The following is a 17,970-nucleotide window of genomic DNA, read 5'->3' on the forward strand; positions in this document are numbered from 1 at the left end:
AGTAAAAGATTCTTAATCTTTTAAAAATATTTCAATCAACGAACATTTCACCAGTCTCAATACTAAGATATGCTTGCCGTTCATTAAATTTACTTAAATCATTGGCACGACCTCAGCCAGGGCTATACTTGTTACTGTTGTAGGTATAAAACAGCGTCAAATAAATCATAATATCACGTAATTAACATAATCGGCTATGTAATATTCATGACTGGTAATTAATGGGCAATCAAAACCTTAAACGAGAACGATGTTGTACCGAAAAAGATATGTCAATATACACAATTTCAGCACATCTAAACCAGACTGTGTAATTATATTTGAATTAGTAATTTTGTATGGTCTTAAACGTACTTTGTATTATATGCATTCAGAAGATTCCCAATTTAATCTAATGAAATACAGCAGTTTGAGACTCAGCCACCCAAAAAATGTTCTTTTACCCAAAATAACAATGAGATCTCTACACTCTTTTTTTGTTCGGTACAATTTCATCGGGTAATTTGTCGTTTTACTTGCCTTATTTTTAATTACTATGACAACGTTTATTTATGTATACATACATTGGAGGGGAGCATCGAGAGAGCTTTTTAGCGAAAATTTCACTGAATGACATTAATTAAATTCAGAAGATATTTTGTTTTCGGCTCGGTTTTTGTTGATTTCCCATTTTTATGTCTACAAGAAAATTTTGTTGGATGAATGAGACGGTTATTATTTTAGCAAATAAATTTTCGAATCTTAAATTGTGTGGGACACGTTGAGTGCGGACTCGTGTTTTGCATAATTTGAATCTTATCTGAAAGTTTAATTTGTTTAAGGTTTTATTGGCTATAAAGTGTAACGTTTTATAGTTTTCGAATCTGCATGTCTTAAATCTTGTTATTTCACGAAACAACAAAGAGGAAAGCTAAAGAACACATTTACAGCCGTATCAAAGTTTGGATATCGAAACAAAGTAGTCCTAAGCAGGAGTTATAACATACGTGAGAGAGAGAAATTTAATTGAAAAACTTTTAGTGTAGTCATATTCTGATAAACTCGTAAAGATAAGTTTCGGTTGAGGGGGAGGATGTTTACAAAATAATTATTTCCATATCCTGAGTGTCACTCGAAATTGTGAATTTTTGGGGAAGTAAATTGAATGGTAACAATTAAAAAGGAAGAAAAATATCGGAACACGAAAAAGAAAATCGTTGTCAGGAATGATGAGCCTTCTCGGACGCCAAGAAAATGTCAGTATCAGTATTTTTATCAAATCTTTTACCTCTTTTGATCAAATCATTTCACACAAAATCTTTTACTTCATTAGTTTTAACATTTACATGAATCAATAGACCGAGTACCACAGCAAATTAAAATAGACTACAATTGAATTGTCTTTTTTTTTGTTTGTTCGTTGTATGTGAATATTGTTGAATATGTACAGAATATGAATCGCCTTTATCCAGTTACCATTAATAAAGTTAGATGATGGGACAGTCCACTGTTAACTCAATACCAAATGTTTAACAACCCATACATCGTTTACAGTTTCGGTATTTATTTCACTTTATCACACAACATTCATGGCTATCGAAATAATTAATTATTATATATCAGATGGACTGGTTGATAAACTTCAAAGCGGTAGACTGTGTGTAGTTATTGAGCTGTGAAACAATAGACATTGTATCACAACTCAAATAATTTGTCCGACACGTTTTGAAGCCGTGCAGAAGGAATATATTTTGATTGTAAAGTCTAATTTCATCGCTAAAAATGTTACCATTCATCAGACGCAAAAATGTATCTGAAATGGTCCTTCTTTTAATGCATTAGATTAGATTAGACATAAAACGCATTCTTCAGCGGCTAAGATTTCGAATATTTTGCCGATAAATTGCATCGTTGCAAAGTCGAATTGCCGGATTAACCGTTTCGATTTCGGTATGTGCCGACTAATTATATAGTATGTGAGATAATAGTTACTTCGCAGGTATGAACTACCTATACACACTAAGAAAGAAAAGTCGAAGCAAACTATTTAGTTTAGTTTAGTTTAGAGAAACGGCTAATCACAACGCATTCCAAGAACTTCTAGGCGTGCTTTGCCAATCACCAAAAAAGTATGGAGCTCAAGCGATTGTTCACTTGTGAAAGAACTAAATTATTTGCAACAATCTCGATTTCAAATTCATCTAAGTTAAAGAAGTAACAGATTTATTTGTTAAGGCTTAATGAAGACACTAAATAGACTCGAGACCACAAGACAACATTTAACTAAAATCGATTTCAAATCTAGAGTTACACCGTCATTATTTGCAACTGTCGTAGTTTCAACGGTGGTCGTTACGTCGTCATCGGTGATCGTCGATTGCATGGTGGTTGTCTCAGCATGTAACTCGAGCACAAAATTGTTGCAAGCATCTGTATCACAGACACAGGTCATAAAGGTCTCATAGAAATTTCCAGTCGATGTACATCCAGATGTAAAAATTCGCGGCATGCATTCACGTGCAACCGTTAAGAGAGTTGTGGAGGTAAAATTAAATTGCTGGGAGCAACTCCAATCGGTTACTTGCCTCACTATTTGTAATTAAAAATGAAATTCTGGTAATATTCACTACAAAAAACTAGGAACGCAATTTTCACCATTACTTGCTTGGTTACCATCGGTACAATTTTGTAGATGCTTGAGATCAGCATTTATACAGCCAAGGTTTTGGTTACTTTCGTCGTGTGTGCATTGATAACACTGAAATGCTATAATACCAATGCTGTTTTCCTTGGTTTCTCAGATTTCTCTCCATTTGAAATAGCATATGAAAATGAAATAAGAGAAACAGTGAGGAACAACAGCAACAGCTTAGACCGAAAGTGGGGTTTTAACGAGGACAATGCACGTACATTTTTTAACATTGTCTGACAATTTTTGTAAAAAAGTTAAATTCTCACAATTTCGGTCTTTTCTCACTTAAATAAAGAGCTGAAATTAGTATTATGTCCACTTCCACTAACATTTCTGGCCAAGATACCCATCGCACAGATTTTATTTAGTATGTTACCTGAATATCCCTTATGAATTAAAAGGATTAGGATTAGAGTCGCGAATATTCTTTTCATCGTATTGTTACAAATTAACAAAAACTAAGATAAATTCACTAAATGAACGTTTTGACATTTATACATGTTCATTGAATATCATCTCTGTGAAGCGATTATCAATCCCACTTGTTATCGTTGACGAATGAATATTTTGCTGATAATGTGTATAAACGTCGAACAAACATATTGTAGTACAATGCAACAGTGAACTTTATTTTCATAAAAGAGTTTTCAGTGGCTCAATCTATGTATCACAATTGTCAACGCTTTCTAAAGCGTAGCTGAAAATGCAAAATTTCGTATCTGGTGTTCAAGTATGTAGAATCAACTTTCTATCTTAATTGTGGGGACACGTTGATTTGCACATAATTTTCCCTTATCACAACGTATAAAATGTCCTGAAGGTTTTACTGGCGCTAAAGTGTCCCAGATAGAATTTCTTTCATGGTTCAAAAATGTTGAATTGAACAAAACCACCAGATAAGTAGACGCGTTTTGTGCTTGCAATGTAATCACTTCTAGGACTGTTCATTTTTGAGTGATTTTCATGGTGGTAAAAGCAACAAACTCTGTGCTTTAATTGGAAGACACGTGTAACCGCACCAAATTAACACATCGTACGAATTTTGTTTTATGGTTGTAGCTGCAACAATAGTCGTTTCACCAACGAAACACTTTAGTCTATACTAGAGCAACAACGGATTTATCCCTCGTTTTGTCATTAAACATTTAATGGACATGTTTTATTTTTCCCTTATCGTTATACCGTCGAATGGCACATATTGCAACGTGAATAATAATGCTTCGTAGCTGAAACATAAAGAGTTTGTAACGTTCGGTTGGTTGTGCGTTTGGAAAACAGAGTTCGGCATTCGACATAAAATGAAAAGTTTGCTAATCTCTGCACACGTGGGGATATTCGCTGTTCAGTGGAGATTACTTAACAATAGACGAGGGGCAGATAATCGTGTATTTTGAGTGCAAAAATTACAAACGGATTTTTAGAAGAAAATTCTCGAAGGATTTTTAGGAGAAAATTCTCAAAGAATTTTTAGAAGAAAATCCTCAAAGGATTTTTAGTAGAAAATTCTCGTAGGATTTTTAGTAGAAAATTCTCAAAGGATTTTTATTACAAGAAAATCATCAAAGGATTTTTAGAAGAAAATTCTCAAAGTGTTTTAGAAGAAAATTCTCAAAGGATTTTTAGAAGAAAATCCTCAAAGGATTTGTACAAGAAAATCATCAAAGGATTTTTAGAAGAAAATCCTCAAAGTGTTTTAGAAAAAAATCCTCAAAGGATTTTTAAAAGAAAATCGTCATGGGAATTTCTAGGATTTTCTAGGATTCGAAAGCATTTTGACACAATTTTTTAGTATTGTGCTTTGTGCTTTATTTTTAAGGATTTGTTTGTGGATTTTCTAAACAAAAGACTTTCTTTTGTGAGCAAAAGAATTTTACTCGTTTATATGCCCCTCGAAAATAGAGCTTTGCGAATAATTTTGTTTTATGTACGACACGATATTCTCAAAGCATGTTGTAAGTATTTTAAACAAGAATGTAACACAGATAATTAGACAAGGTTCGTCCTGTTTGTTTTAACTATAACCGAGAGAGTAATTGCAGTTTCCGCCACTTTTTATCACCAATTTTCTTAAATGTAACTATTTTTACACTGTAAACTTTACAGTATAACATTTTCCGCTTCAAATTGCAATGCTCAGCGAAAAATTTAAGCTTAAACAAATAAACGATTTTCGTTTGTTGTAATTAACACTAGGTCGCTCAAAAATTTGAATATTTTTCTTTTCATTTAATTTAATGCGGCCAAAACATATTGTGTTATTCGTTGTGGCTATAAATTTGAATGAAAAACCAGCTGGTAAATTGATTTAATTTGCTATTATTTGGTTAAAAGAAAGGAAATAATTTCGTCAGCACAATGGAAACAATCAAATTTCAACGAAAATTAGAAAGAAAACCACACAAACGCAGCAACATTAATGCTATTTTCGTAAATTCTTTTATTATCAAGAGTTTTATGATATTTTGGGAAAAAAAAAATTGAACAAAAAATGTGGGGTAAAAGATGTCTTTTCAGCGATATAACCTGAACTATATGTTCGCACATGTAGGCGGAAAACCAACGCATTCATGCATAGGCAGGCATACAATATTACGGTCATGAAATGTACTCAGAGAGTACATCCATAAGCTGCGAAACTAAAATAGTAATGAATCTTGTTTTTAAATCCGATGCTTTGTGGAATGTAAGCCGAAGGCAATGGCTACACATTCCATCTTCCTGAAAAACATTTCCCATTCAAGTACAATCAAAACGAACATTTGTTTGTGAAAATAAACGTAAAAAATCACTACTAGTACTGACAAAAGTAATGAAAGATTTACATATCGCAAACACGTAAAGTTCATACTGTCCAGTACGATAGATGGTTTTATATAGGTTGCTCTCTTTAAGTCGTAATACAGCGGGCCAACGCTATTACATAACTTTGTGCATAAATAGCTGCCATTGTTAAAATTTTGTATTTCTATAATACACGTTCAATGACACTGTTTATCACATAAAAGAAACATTATTTACATTTCCCCCGTAAAACTATTTCTTCCATAAAATGATTTTATTAAAATCGCTACCGAATTCCTTGTCATTTCAATGCAAAAATTATGGCCGAATTATCTCTGTCTGTGAATATAATAATGAAATCTTATCGTAGCATGGCCACAGAATGAAGAAAGGAAGAAAAAAATTCTGATGACACAATAATTGAACCAACTATATGTACATTACATTCGGAATACAAATTGAATCATATTCCATGGGGTCAATATCATGGTCGATGTGAGTTTCATTACACCCGCAGAGCTCTTGTAATTTCGAGCGTCAACAATACTTTGTCTGCATTGAAGCGTAAAAGCTCTAAGTAGCTATAAATCATCTTATAATTCTGAATTAATTGCCGAAACGCTTTCTAAGCCATAGATTATGTTGTTAAAGAAAATCAGCATAATCGTGTTCATGTTACAAAATTTACATTCATAATAAATTCAGCAAAACCGTTTCGACCACTAAATAGGCATACCATACCATACCATTTACTATAATATATACTACCATACTTACACGGTACAGTGCTGTATTATATAAAACATATTATTCTAATGCATATATCAAATTTGTTCAGAGTAACCGAACATATCTAACTGGTAATAAGCATTTAATACTTCGCCACGAAATGTTAGAGGGCAAATCGGGCCAAATTGAACTTCTCTCTGTAACATTCACATCCTTATCCACCAATCCAATATGTCTGGTAAGGTAAAGGCTATTCGATTTTGTATGAATAAAATTACAGTTTACAAACGGATCACATTCTCATGTATCGCTTTGCCTTTAAACTGTGTAGTCAATGTCGACACATTTAATTTAATCGTCGAACCCAAAATTTGGAAAACTGTTATTTCGTAGCGTAGTACGAAGACATAGTAGGATATATCATATCGTATTACTTACTAAACAGCTTTACAGTGAATAAAAACAGGCCAGCTACACAGTGGCGGCCCCATGCCATACCAACAGTGCCATATGTGAACCTACAGCCGAAAAATATTTTATTTTTGAATAAATTATCCGCAATGTAATTAGAAATTCGACAAACACGTTTCCAGCGAAAATACTCAACCATATCAACCGATTTCTAGTTACGAACAACGTGTCCTGCACTGTAGGACTTGCATAATTACTGCTGAAAGACACACTATTTTTTGCTGGTCACCACAAAAGTGTCATCCTTACTGCGGGATTTAAATTCACCAATATTACAAACGACATAGCATATCAAACAGAATGTACTTTGTACGTCGCTAAAAAAAAGCTGTTGCGATATTAACCAAAAGACACCCGGTCTATATGTGAAAGCGATTATGTGTGACTTAACCAATGTTGAATTTTCTAAAATGCTTGTGCGGATTTCGTAATTTTGCAATTTTATTGCAGGGTCGTCGAGAAATCAGGAAAACATTTTCGCAAAAAGGAAGATGATTTTCGAAACGCCCAATGAATATCCTATATCTCCAAACAATAGATTTCGTTGGGCTTTACAACGAAAACAAAACCATTTTCCACCCATCGACAGACATATTTTATTACACATATTGAAACCCTCCATGGAAAGCGAAAGCGGGAAACTTAAAATTTGTTGATTTTGTTGTAATTATGCTTTGCCGACAACATATCCTCAAAACGTTTTTGTGTTTATAATGTGTAGCCAAACAAGGATATGTATCTACGCGCGAATCTTAGTGGAAAAGATAACAAAACTGAATACGAAGATTAAGGAATTTTGTGTCCCGTGAACGAAACCGTTTTCAAACTAATTAGAATATTGTACTATAAATGGCACAAATATTTACTTATTTGACAGAATTTATGTGCAAAACGTAAGCGCATAGCAAACGTACACAACATGTGGTAATATTAACATAGACAAATGCTCTGGATTTCATTTTGAGAACGAAAAAATCGGGGCTTTTTCAGACGAATATGACATCGATAACAAAAATAGTAGATACACTCTTGCTGTTCCAACTTATTACTTATGTTAGAACAATTGAAGTAATAGATTTTCACTGAATGTGGTAAAAATAAACTAAAATCAAAAGAAGTAACAGACACTACAACTTCATTAGTGATGTATGCTTGTCGTCTGCGAGAAGGTTAATATAACGTTACGATTATTGCTTAATACGGTAAATTAAATGCCTGTAATGGTTTTTCCCTAATGAGTAGCTACCGTTAAACGAATTTTCCATATCACAGTGAACATTGGTTTCCGGCAATATATTTGACCAATTATTTGTCCAACAGTAAATTCACCTCAATCCCATACAGCATTATACTCATGTTTATCAGAAATTAAGACTACATTCTAAATCTTACTAGTTTTTTATCTACTCTTTGTACCAGCATTGCTAGCGACCAAAAAGTACTCTTCTTTTGTGTATTCCAGCTTACAGTTGCTGCCACATTTTTATGTTGTTGTCTTTAGTCTGTGGAAGGTAAATTTCGTCGGAAAGTGCGAAATGAAGTCTAAGAATATGAGCGACTCTGGATGGAACTTGTCGAATTTATTTAAATTGAAAATGCTTCTAACTTTGTTGGATGCAACGTTATCTTCTGCACAGTAATTGAGTCAATGGGTAACAACAGTTCGACATTGTAACACAGTTTCATCGTCATTTCGCCTTAACAAAATATCTAAATCACATCTTTAAAAAGCACAATTTAGATTTATCAGAGTTTTAAGTCATCGATGTTCCCAGTCAATTAAGAGGCACCGGCACTTAGCTAAAATTGTAGCCTACATTTGTGTGCCTCATATTTCATTTTTGATGATATCTTTTCATCAGATTCCTTTTTGAAAAATGTACGACCGCAATTCCGACCATGAACAGTTCAATGAAATTTTCATAAACTGTGCATTGTTCTCCGAGCTGATCAAATTGCTGCAACCAAAACTACTTTCTGTTGCAAGCTAACACATTCGTGGTCGAAATTGCGGTCGTACATTTTTGAAAAAGGATTCTGGTGGAAAGATGTCATCAAAAGTAAACTAAAATCCAGTATTTAAAAACCGCCCTAATGTATGCTTTTCGTCAAAGTACCGGTGCCTCTTAAGTTCTTCCCCCTCTATGATATTTTGGCGTGAAATTTGAATTATTTTCAAATTTTGTGCCAAAATATCATAACCTGGAAACTGGAAACATTTTGTTGACTGCGAACATGACTTTTAAAACTCTAAAAAATCTCAAATGTGTTCCGAACCAACGCACTTCAAGCAAGCATGAGTGGCTCTCTAAATGGGGTATTGAAACTGGACAATGTATCGAACAAATTTTGGCACTGTAAAAAAATCTGGAAAATTTTTTCATACAAATTACACAAACGGAATTTTGAAAACCGACACATTTTGTGTTTCATACAAATACAAAATACATGCAAAATTCACAAAAAAACAGTAAACCACGAAACAGAAAATGCGTCGGTTTTCTAAATTTCGCGAGTGTCGGCAGCTCTATTTGGCAGCTGTCATTAATAGCACTTTTGCTTGAACCAACGCACTTCAAGCAAAAGTGGTACTCTAAATAGGGTACTGAAACTTGACAGTGCTCGTTACAAAATTTTACACTGTAAAAAGAGGGGGAATAAAATTTCATACAAAATAGTACTCTATTTGGCAGCTGTCATTAATAGCACTTTTGCTTGAAGTGCGTTGCTTGAACTAAAAAAACTGTATCGCAAAGACGTTTAGATAACTCAATTAATATCCTGTCAGCAACACTACGGATGAAATGATGTGATTGAATTTGTTGAATACTACAAAAATGATGATGCGACGACATAAACAAAAGGAATAAAATATCAGTGTGTGTCAGAACGTTGTTAGTAAGCTGATATTTTAGCAAAACACCACACCTTAACGTAGGGTATCGATGAGGTCGACTGTTGTGTAACAAATATGTATGTGTAATGTAGGAAAAAAGAATTTATGACAGTCCCTTTTCGTCCTCCTTCGAAGTCGAGAAAGTCCTCTTTTGATTTCACTCGCTTTTTTCCCCGAACTGCCTACCCTACTTAACATTTTCCTTTTTGTTTATTATATTAATTACGAGTATGAGATAAATATTTGAAATCTTTCCTATCTATAAACATTACGTACGCCTTTCAACAGCATCAAAGCCCATAATCTATAAAAACCTTATTAAGATCTATAACAATAAATATTTTGTATAATACACAACACCGAATTTATCGCCTAATATTTTGTAAGGAAGGTTGTTGTTTTATTTACCGAAAATATATTTATATTTTCCAAGAGTGAGTGAGAGCGAGCGAGAGAGCGATATGATATTGTGTGTAAAAATTAATATTTACATAATTTCAAGAAATTAATTACGAAATTATTTGAATGGCGGTTGCTTTTTATCTGCTTCCACCCCTCTCGATTAGCTAATAAAGAGAGAAAATACAAATGTATCTTATTATATGTAAATTAACTTAATAGGATTTGCTCATATATTATGTTGTGTTGTGTTGAAGCATTCCATTTTATGCTTTTGTACTTTCATCTATTTTTGCTACATGTTGTACATTTTGTAACCAATTCTGTTTCAGTGCAACCATTGTTCTGTTGATTTTCACAACTTTTTTTCCCTTTTTTTCTCTTTTTTGATTACGACGTGGTTTTTCCAGTTGACATAAAATGTCATACAAAGTAAAAACCACAGTAAAAACCTATATATGCACGGTGGCTGGTGTATAATGTCTGGATGTAAAACAAAAATTTGGGGTTTTACTTTGTTGTACAATTACCAGATTCGTTGAACAAACAACGAAAATTGAGTGGTAAATGTGTAGCTTGCTTTTTGTGTGTATTTAAAAGGATCTGGAGAAATTGCACAATAATTTTCGTTTAATTTGAGTTTTACGAGTATAATGGTCGGTCGGTGGAGACGGTGTGATTTAGGTTATATTGTTGTATTAACCCTTATCAAGTATTTTTTAGGCTGCAGTTAAACATTATATTAGATCCATTTGATGCTCATTGGTTCACACTTTGTTATGGTTGCTCATTTGACGTTATATGGTGCTATGAACAATTTCGAATTCAGGTAAAGCTAGAAATCGACGTTGAGAAATCCTCCCCATACGTGTCGGGGTTTAGTGCGACGCATAAAATAAATGTTAATATGACAATGTTAATGTGTGTCAGAAAACGCGTTGCAAGTTAAGATTTCAATGTCACACAAATCAAGTAGAAGAAGCAATTTGACCAATATTGCACTGAGTTCGTTTGAGATACTTAACCTTTATTGAAAGGGGAATAAAGACATAGTCTGCAATGGTCTTCACATTACACTACACTTTATAAAAATAATCGTCTGCACACGGGTCGGACACTCTGTGAATAGCAGCATTTAAAAAATGAAGAATAGCGTGAATAGTATCAGGCCCGTGCGTCTGCACCATTTTCCCAAAAAGAGAACAGCGAAAGCACTCAGAAACTAAGTTTCTGAAACTTTGCTATTATAGGATACATGATGCATTAGTGCGTCGTGATCCAGATCATATAGAAGACGTTTTTGCATTTTTGATTATTCCCTTGACTGTAAAGTCATCAAGGGTCTTACGTTAGAAAATAGGCATTGAAATTCTCACTTTGTGAGATAAGTGAAGTGTTGGCAAAGAACGGGAAATACTGAAATGTATGTAACGCTTGATGGCACGATAACGTGAGTAATCACAAACGGATTTTCACAAAATTTGGCCTCGATTGACGAGTAATAAAATTCCAGGGGTTAAGTTGGGAAATGAACAACATTTGACTAATTATCTAGGAGTCATTCAAAAAGAGTTTTTGACTGCTTTTTTTGTGGCATGAGTTCATCTGAATAATTTTTGGAAATTTTGGTTTGAGTCGACGAGGAATAAAATTTCTGACGCCAAATTCGTAGATGTACATTTTCTAGTGAAATATTTCGATTGAATTTTTCTTTTTCCAAATTTCACCAGACTAATGTAACTAGGGATCTTGGGTGGGTCAGGTCCCTTGACTGAGTAGTGATTTTGAATGAGTTTTCTGTTTTGCAGTAGAGTTAAAAATGCCAAATATTTTTGTTGTATCCAATGAAAGAATAAAACAGGTATGGTTTATTGTCCGCCCGGAGGACAGAAAAATTTGATTTTCGTACTTAAACGCACTCATTTTCATATTATTTTGACATAAAATGTGAGTGCGTTTAAGACGAATTCGCCGATCGACCATACCTGTTCTAGACTTTCATTGGTTGTATCCTATGCCTTAGATTTTATTTTGCTTCTTTTTACACTCGTTTTGAAATCGTTACAGCGTCACTCTTCATGTAAAGAATGGAGTTTAGCACTTAAAATATAGGAATGGTTCAACGTATTTTGATAACTTCAACAGTGGGACCTTCTGTTTATTGTTTGATGATACGTTGTAACATTTTGTATTCAGCTAGTGTATAGACAATAAAAGTTTTATTCCCATAAGGTGGGACCTAGTACTTAAAAATTAAACAGAATTGAATTCTGTTTTTATACTATACGCATTCAATGGCAATGGTTAACACGTTTGCTTAACACTACGAAGTTCGATAACTTGCGCGTGATTTTGAAACCTTGTTCACTCTCTGGGGGTACCTACTACATTTGTGCTATTTGAAGACAGGGCCTATTTTTAGGGATTTAACAAAAAAAAAATCTTAAAAAATTACTAAATTAAAATGCTATCAAAGAATTTATTTGAGAATTTTTTGGAATTAAAATCCTGAAAATAGGCACGGTTTCTATACAGAATACAGAATAAACGTTTGTGCTCTTAGAACAGTCTATTTGTTTCGAAAATCGAAAGGTTTTTTTTGTAAATTCAATCATGGGATATGAATCTCACTGGAAAATGAGATCTAGTATCTTAATTTATCAACGATAAGGGGAAATTTACAGATAATATTGGTAGTATGCTGACCTAAATGGATCCTGTTATCACGTTAAACGTTAAAGACCAGTATCTCGTAGAGACGAGCTAAAATATCTGAAACCGAAGTGACTAAAAGTCAGCACAGGCGATTAGCATTAGCCTCCTACAATTCCACTTTTTCCACATTTTTTATTTTTATTAAAAGTCAGTTGAGGCGCATCGGGATTATTATATTGTACAATTCCGACGTTATGCGATTTGATTCACCACAATCCGAATTGAATAACGTTGAGATTAGCTCTACGAAGCACTTAAGATTAAATTCTACAAAATGTAATCATTCTTACAATAAATATGTCATAAATGCAAACGAGTTCACGGAGTACATCCATATTGAAATGGAAAAATGTATATTTAGATGTAATACAGAGCATTGCATGTCAGTATTGATATAATCACATTCGATCGAACTGAAAACGGAAGCTTCAACATCCGTATTGATGATAATTTTTGCAAACCATTTCTTCACAACAGTTCCCCGGAGATTTTTGTCAGTAAACCAGAGATTAAATTACATTTTGGTTAGCAAGATTTTGTATGGGCATTGAATTGAGATGTTTTGAGGGAAAATATAAGAGATTTTAGCTAAATTTCTGTTATACTCCTGGGGCTGATTAAGTGGGAGTTTTCGCTATGCTGTTTTTATCCATTCCCTTGCATTTGTACGATATCAAGTCTCAAAGTTAAAGTAATTATGGTAAGTCTCACTCGAAGTTCATTTCACACAGAATTTTCCATGTGAACTTAAATGGAAACTTTTACATTTTCGTCATTGACACATACAATCAAATCATGCCCTAGTGAAAATGAAAGTTCAAAACATCTACTCTACATTTCTCTATGCTGGATTGTGCTTTGTGCGGATGTGTAGGAAAATTTAAAACCTTTGAAGCTTTCAGAATATTCAAAATATTACAATAAACCCACAAATTTAAAAAAGCAATAGATTTTAAGACATTTAGGACAATTCGAGAAAAACAAGGACTATGGCGAATTACGTCTCCTTCGTACCTTTTGCAGTCGAAACTTTGGGCAATTTTGGATCGGCAGCTTTTAAATTTACAGGAAAATAAGGAGTGCCAGACCTTTCGTCTTATTCAAATTTGAACGTTAACGAAGATAAAAAGAAAATTTTAACTTTCAAGTCTTTCCCTAAAGTATCTAGAGACACCATCTCGTCCCGCCGATCTCAAAAACTTACGAGATCACTTCCATAAAACCCCGTGAATTTTTGTGGGAAACTCGCGTCAGTGAGTTTTGTAATCAATATGCGTTTCATGGTAGCCAAACCATCGAACGATGCATTGGACGTTCAATGTCTTAAAAATAAAACTTCGAAAAATTGTGAGACAATTAAGACTGATATTGCGGAAAACTTTCAACAAATTTCACCAAATTCCGTGAAAGTTAGTGAAATTATTGTCACTATAAGCCCCTGTGCTTAATAACATAAAATACAGTATAGTACATTATATGCTTCTCTAAATGTTTATTTTGACCTCCCGTTGGGTTGGGCCCACTCGTCAAAATAAACATTTTTGAAATGCGGACATAATCTACTGTTACTTTCCCCCGACATTTACACGTCGTTTCCGTTCTTATTAAAAGTAAGCGGCTTATTAAATTTTTAAAAGCTTTTCTCTACATGCTCCTAATGACGCCACCCTCATACTTGTTATTCCGAAAGGCCATAACAAAATACCTCTAGGTCAATTCAACAAGTTCATTATAACAAAAGTCGGCTTCATCAGTTTCTGTCATAAATTTAGACGTTGACTAAAACAACCACCGGATAAAATAATTATTTTTTTTTTCTTGCCATAAAAGCTAAGCGAATGTAATTAATGCTCACCAATTAAAATTGGAGTTTCGTTCAAATAAATGGACGTTAAACTTTCACGAAGGTTTTTTTTTATATTATCCTCTTCTTCAGTTAAAATCAGATAACATTCGATATGAAAAATGTCGAATTTAATTTGTAGTCTCAGTCCACTTTATGTCTCAACACTTTTACTGAAATTATTTTGCGTCAGATTCAAGGATCAATTTATTTATTTATATGAACGAGGAATCTATATTCAGCTTTTAGTTAAAACAAATAAAAACTTTTCTCAATCCGTGGAGAGCTGGTTGTTGTATGTTTAACGGTTGCCGCACAACTGAAATGGAAAGCACAATGTTGAAGTGAAAGAAACTGGAGAAGAGGTAATAGACGTAAACTGACTCTCACGTATACAAGAGTTGTATTATATGAAATTTGTGAATGAAAATGGTTTTTCTCCTACAAGCCCTACGGTTCGGGTGTTTTTTTTTTTGAATGATTCAAGAATTTCGGTACTTTGGATGTTTTTTTCTTAAGTGGTAGGACGGTTTGTTTCTCTCATAATAAATTGGAATAATTGACACTGAGTTATACATTATAGGTGTTTATGTACGACCATATGTTGGGGACGGTATTAAATACGTATAAGGGTGTGTAAGTTAAGGTGTAAAGAACGGAAATAGGAAAAAAAAGTAAACATCTAACACAACAGGTGAGTTTCGAAATTGTCTTCTCATTTTTATAAGAAAATGTTTTTATTTCATTTGCTAAAGGAATGAAAACAGCAACCTTCCACCTTATTGATAGTCATATTCCTTTTCGCCGTAGTTGTACATACATATAATGATCGGACAAAGGCAACGAGGTCATTTTTATTACTTTTGATATAATATGGTTCCCGAATGGAATTTGTTTTTCTTTTCTTCTTTTTTTTTTACCAAGATAAATAATGGACATTCTTTAACTAACTAATTTATGCTGTTATGGCAACAAGTATATAAATATCTGAACTATACTCTCAAGAGTGATCAAACTTTTTAGTATATAGGAGATTGAACGACACGAACCTATAACCATGACGAAATGATGTAGTGGCTTGGATATTATTAATAGCAACCACAAAATCGGTGAACAAGAATTGATTTGCCAATAATATGAAGTATTGCTATAGAAATGAAGTTTTCGGTTTTTGGGATGCTGAACGACCACTTCTTCTTTCCGAAAAGTTGTTCTGCACACAACTTCCAGAGTGTTCGAGACTCGAACTTCGAGTTCATTATAATCACCTGGTTGGAAAATTTTCCTGTTGAGATATGATCACCTGTGGTATTTGCTACCTTTGCTCTTTGCAATGTGAATGTTAAATGTTTTTAAAGACATCGGAATAAATAAATAAATAACACAATGCTGGCACAATGTTGGCATCATCTGTTCGAAAATAGAGCTTATTTGATATAAAAATTTCCAGTTCGAAGAGTTAGCACAGTTATAAAGAGTTAAGATCGCGGACCGCAATTGTGTTATAACGAACTGGAACACTATATTAAAAACTTGAACTCACAGCCTCTGCTGTTCGAAAACTGTGATAACTGTTCGCTTTGACACACTATATTGTGCTCTGCAGTCTCCACTGTTCGAAAACTGTGCTAACTGTTAGAACTGGAATACACTACAAAATGATTAGTTAATGTGATTTATCAAAGCACTGTGCTCTGCTCGTAGCATTAACACTGAATTAACAGACGTCAAATTTGGAGGCTTCACTGATAAGAGCTACGTATTGAAATTGTTTCTCTTGTATGTTTCTACTCACACAACGAAAACAAGTCATCAATCTCTATAGAAGAAACTCACTGTGATCTCATCAACCTCCGAATAGCAGTTACAACTCTCTTCCGAAGTATTATCTAAATAATGACTGAATTTGTATTATGCCAAAATGCTTTGAATAACGTTCGGCATCGAAATAAAATATAAAAATGTTTTGTTTGGAACCTCGGTAAAATAGGGAGAGGTACGAGATGAAGCTGATAAAATTTTCGATTTCAACATTAAGGGACCACTGCCCGATACTATTTCCCTGGACCCAAAAACTTTCTTAAAAGTTGTAGCGTGATAGAAGCTTTGGTCGTCCTACTATTATAAAAAATCTTATAAAAGAGGACTTAACTGTTTTTGAGTGATTGAAACTGTTTTTTTTCATCTGCTCGGATACTAGTACTACATAATTCGTGCCCAATTTACTAAGGTCGAATTAACGATATATTTGTTAGATCATGTCATTCATTAAAATTTACAAAGTCAAAGCAAGAAAAATTTAATCAATTAGTTGCTGGTCGTATTGTCAAGTTTGCCTATATATATACATGATTAACAGAAGCCATTTGTACACCGTACCTTTCCTATTTTACGAATAGTTAACGCTTCAATTGTAAAGAGAATCTATTTCGTCGATATATGTATTCTCGGATTGGGTGTATTATTTTCCGTAACGGTATCTCAAGTATTTTCTATTCACATATAGTTAAGTGTCGGAAAAACATGCTTACCCATGCTTTTCGAAGGTATATATTTTCAAACCCGCCGTACCGCCGGGTTATACATTTTCAACATTACGTTGGTGGCAATGAGGAAACCAAAAAAAAAACGTAGGAAAAAAGATTGTTAATAATTTCAATTTATATCACAAACATTCGCAGCAATGAAGATATGAGAAAGCCGTTGGCACTTTAAAACGTTTAAATTTGTGAATTACATGACAGAGAGTCGAGTCTGTGGTGAAAATATCAAAAGAAGGGTTAATCAACACAATTGGTTCGTGGGTGAGAGAAAAACGATTAGTCGTACGATTTAGCCAGACGCAATGTCTAATTAATTCAATTTTTTTTTTCGTGTGCAAAATAATTTATTTAAAAATCAACGTAATAAGCATGTTAAGCATGTAATTCGATTAATTCTCAATTTTTTGTTGTTGTTTTTGTTTCATTTCTTGGTAAGGTATTGTAGATTGATTTTTATCAAAAGCTCTCAGCCAATGTGTACACATTTTATGTTATTAATAAAAATAAAAATGTGCCAACAGCACCAATATCTCTTTCGACTCGTGCAGTAAAGTGAGATAAATGATTTGCTTGAAATTGGTTTTTCATTGAACGAAAATTGTCTGTTCATCAAGAACATATCGAAATTGGCTTCGTCTTCGTCTTCTCATTTCTTTCTTTTGCAAGTTGCAATTACTGTGGTTACCGCAATTTTTCACAACAATCTTAATGGAAAGTGAAAAAAAATTGTTTCGACAACGATCGTATTAAAACGGTAAAGTGGAAGGAAATTTATTTATTTCTTAAAAAGTTATTTTTGTCGAAACGTAATACACAAAATTGCATTTTGGCACGACTTTCAATTAAATTTATGTATACCAACTGGAGGAGAGTTTGTATTGTTGAACGGATGTTTCTATTAAGTTTCGGAACTTTATGAACC

The 17,970-nt window shown here is 33.5% G+C and overlaps 1 protein-coding gene across 1 annotated transcript in view; it reads right to left on the reverse strand.

Annotated features, from left to right (window-relative positions):
* The window catches only part of LOC119067405 (cholecystokinin receptor-like), a 56,713-nt gene extending 41,901 nt beyond the window's left edge, over nt 1-14,812 (reverse strand). Inside the window, exon 1 of the mRNA XM_037170351.1 lies at nt 14,518-14,812. The gene's annotated coding sequence lies outside the window, so the exon portion shown is untranslated. The remainder of the gene's footprint in view (nt 1-14,517) is intronic.
* Between the last annotated feature and the right edge of the window lie 3,158 nt (nt 14,813-17,970).

This window comes from Bradysia coprophila (assembly GCF_014529535.1).
Source record: "Bradysia coprophila strain Holo2 chromosome X unlocalized genomic scaffold, BU_Bcop_v1 contig_12, whole genome shotgun sequence".
NCBI classification, from domain to species: Eukaryota; Metazoa; Arthropoda; class Insecta; order Diptera; family Sciaridae; genus Bradysia; species Bradysia coprophila.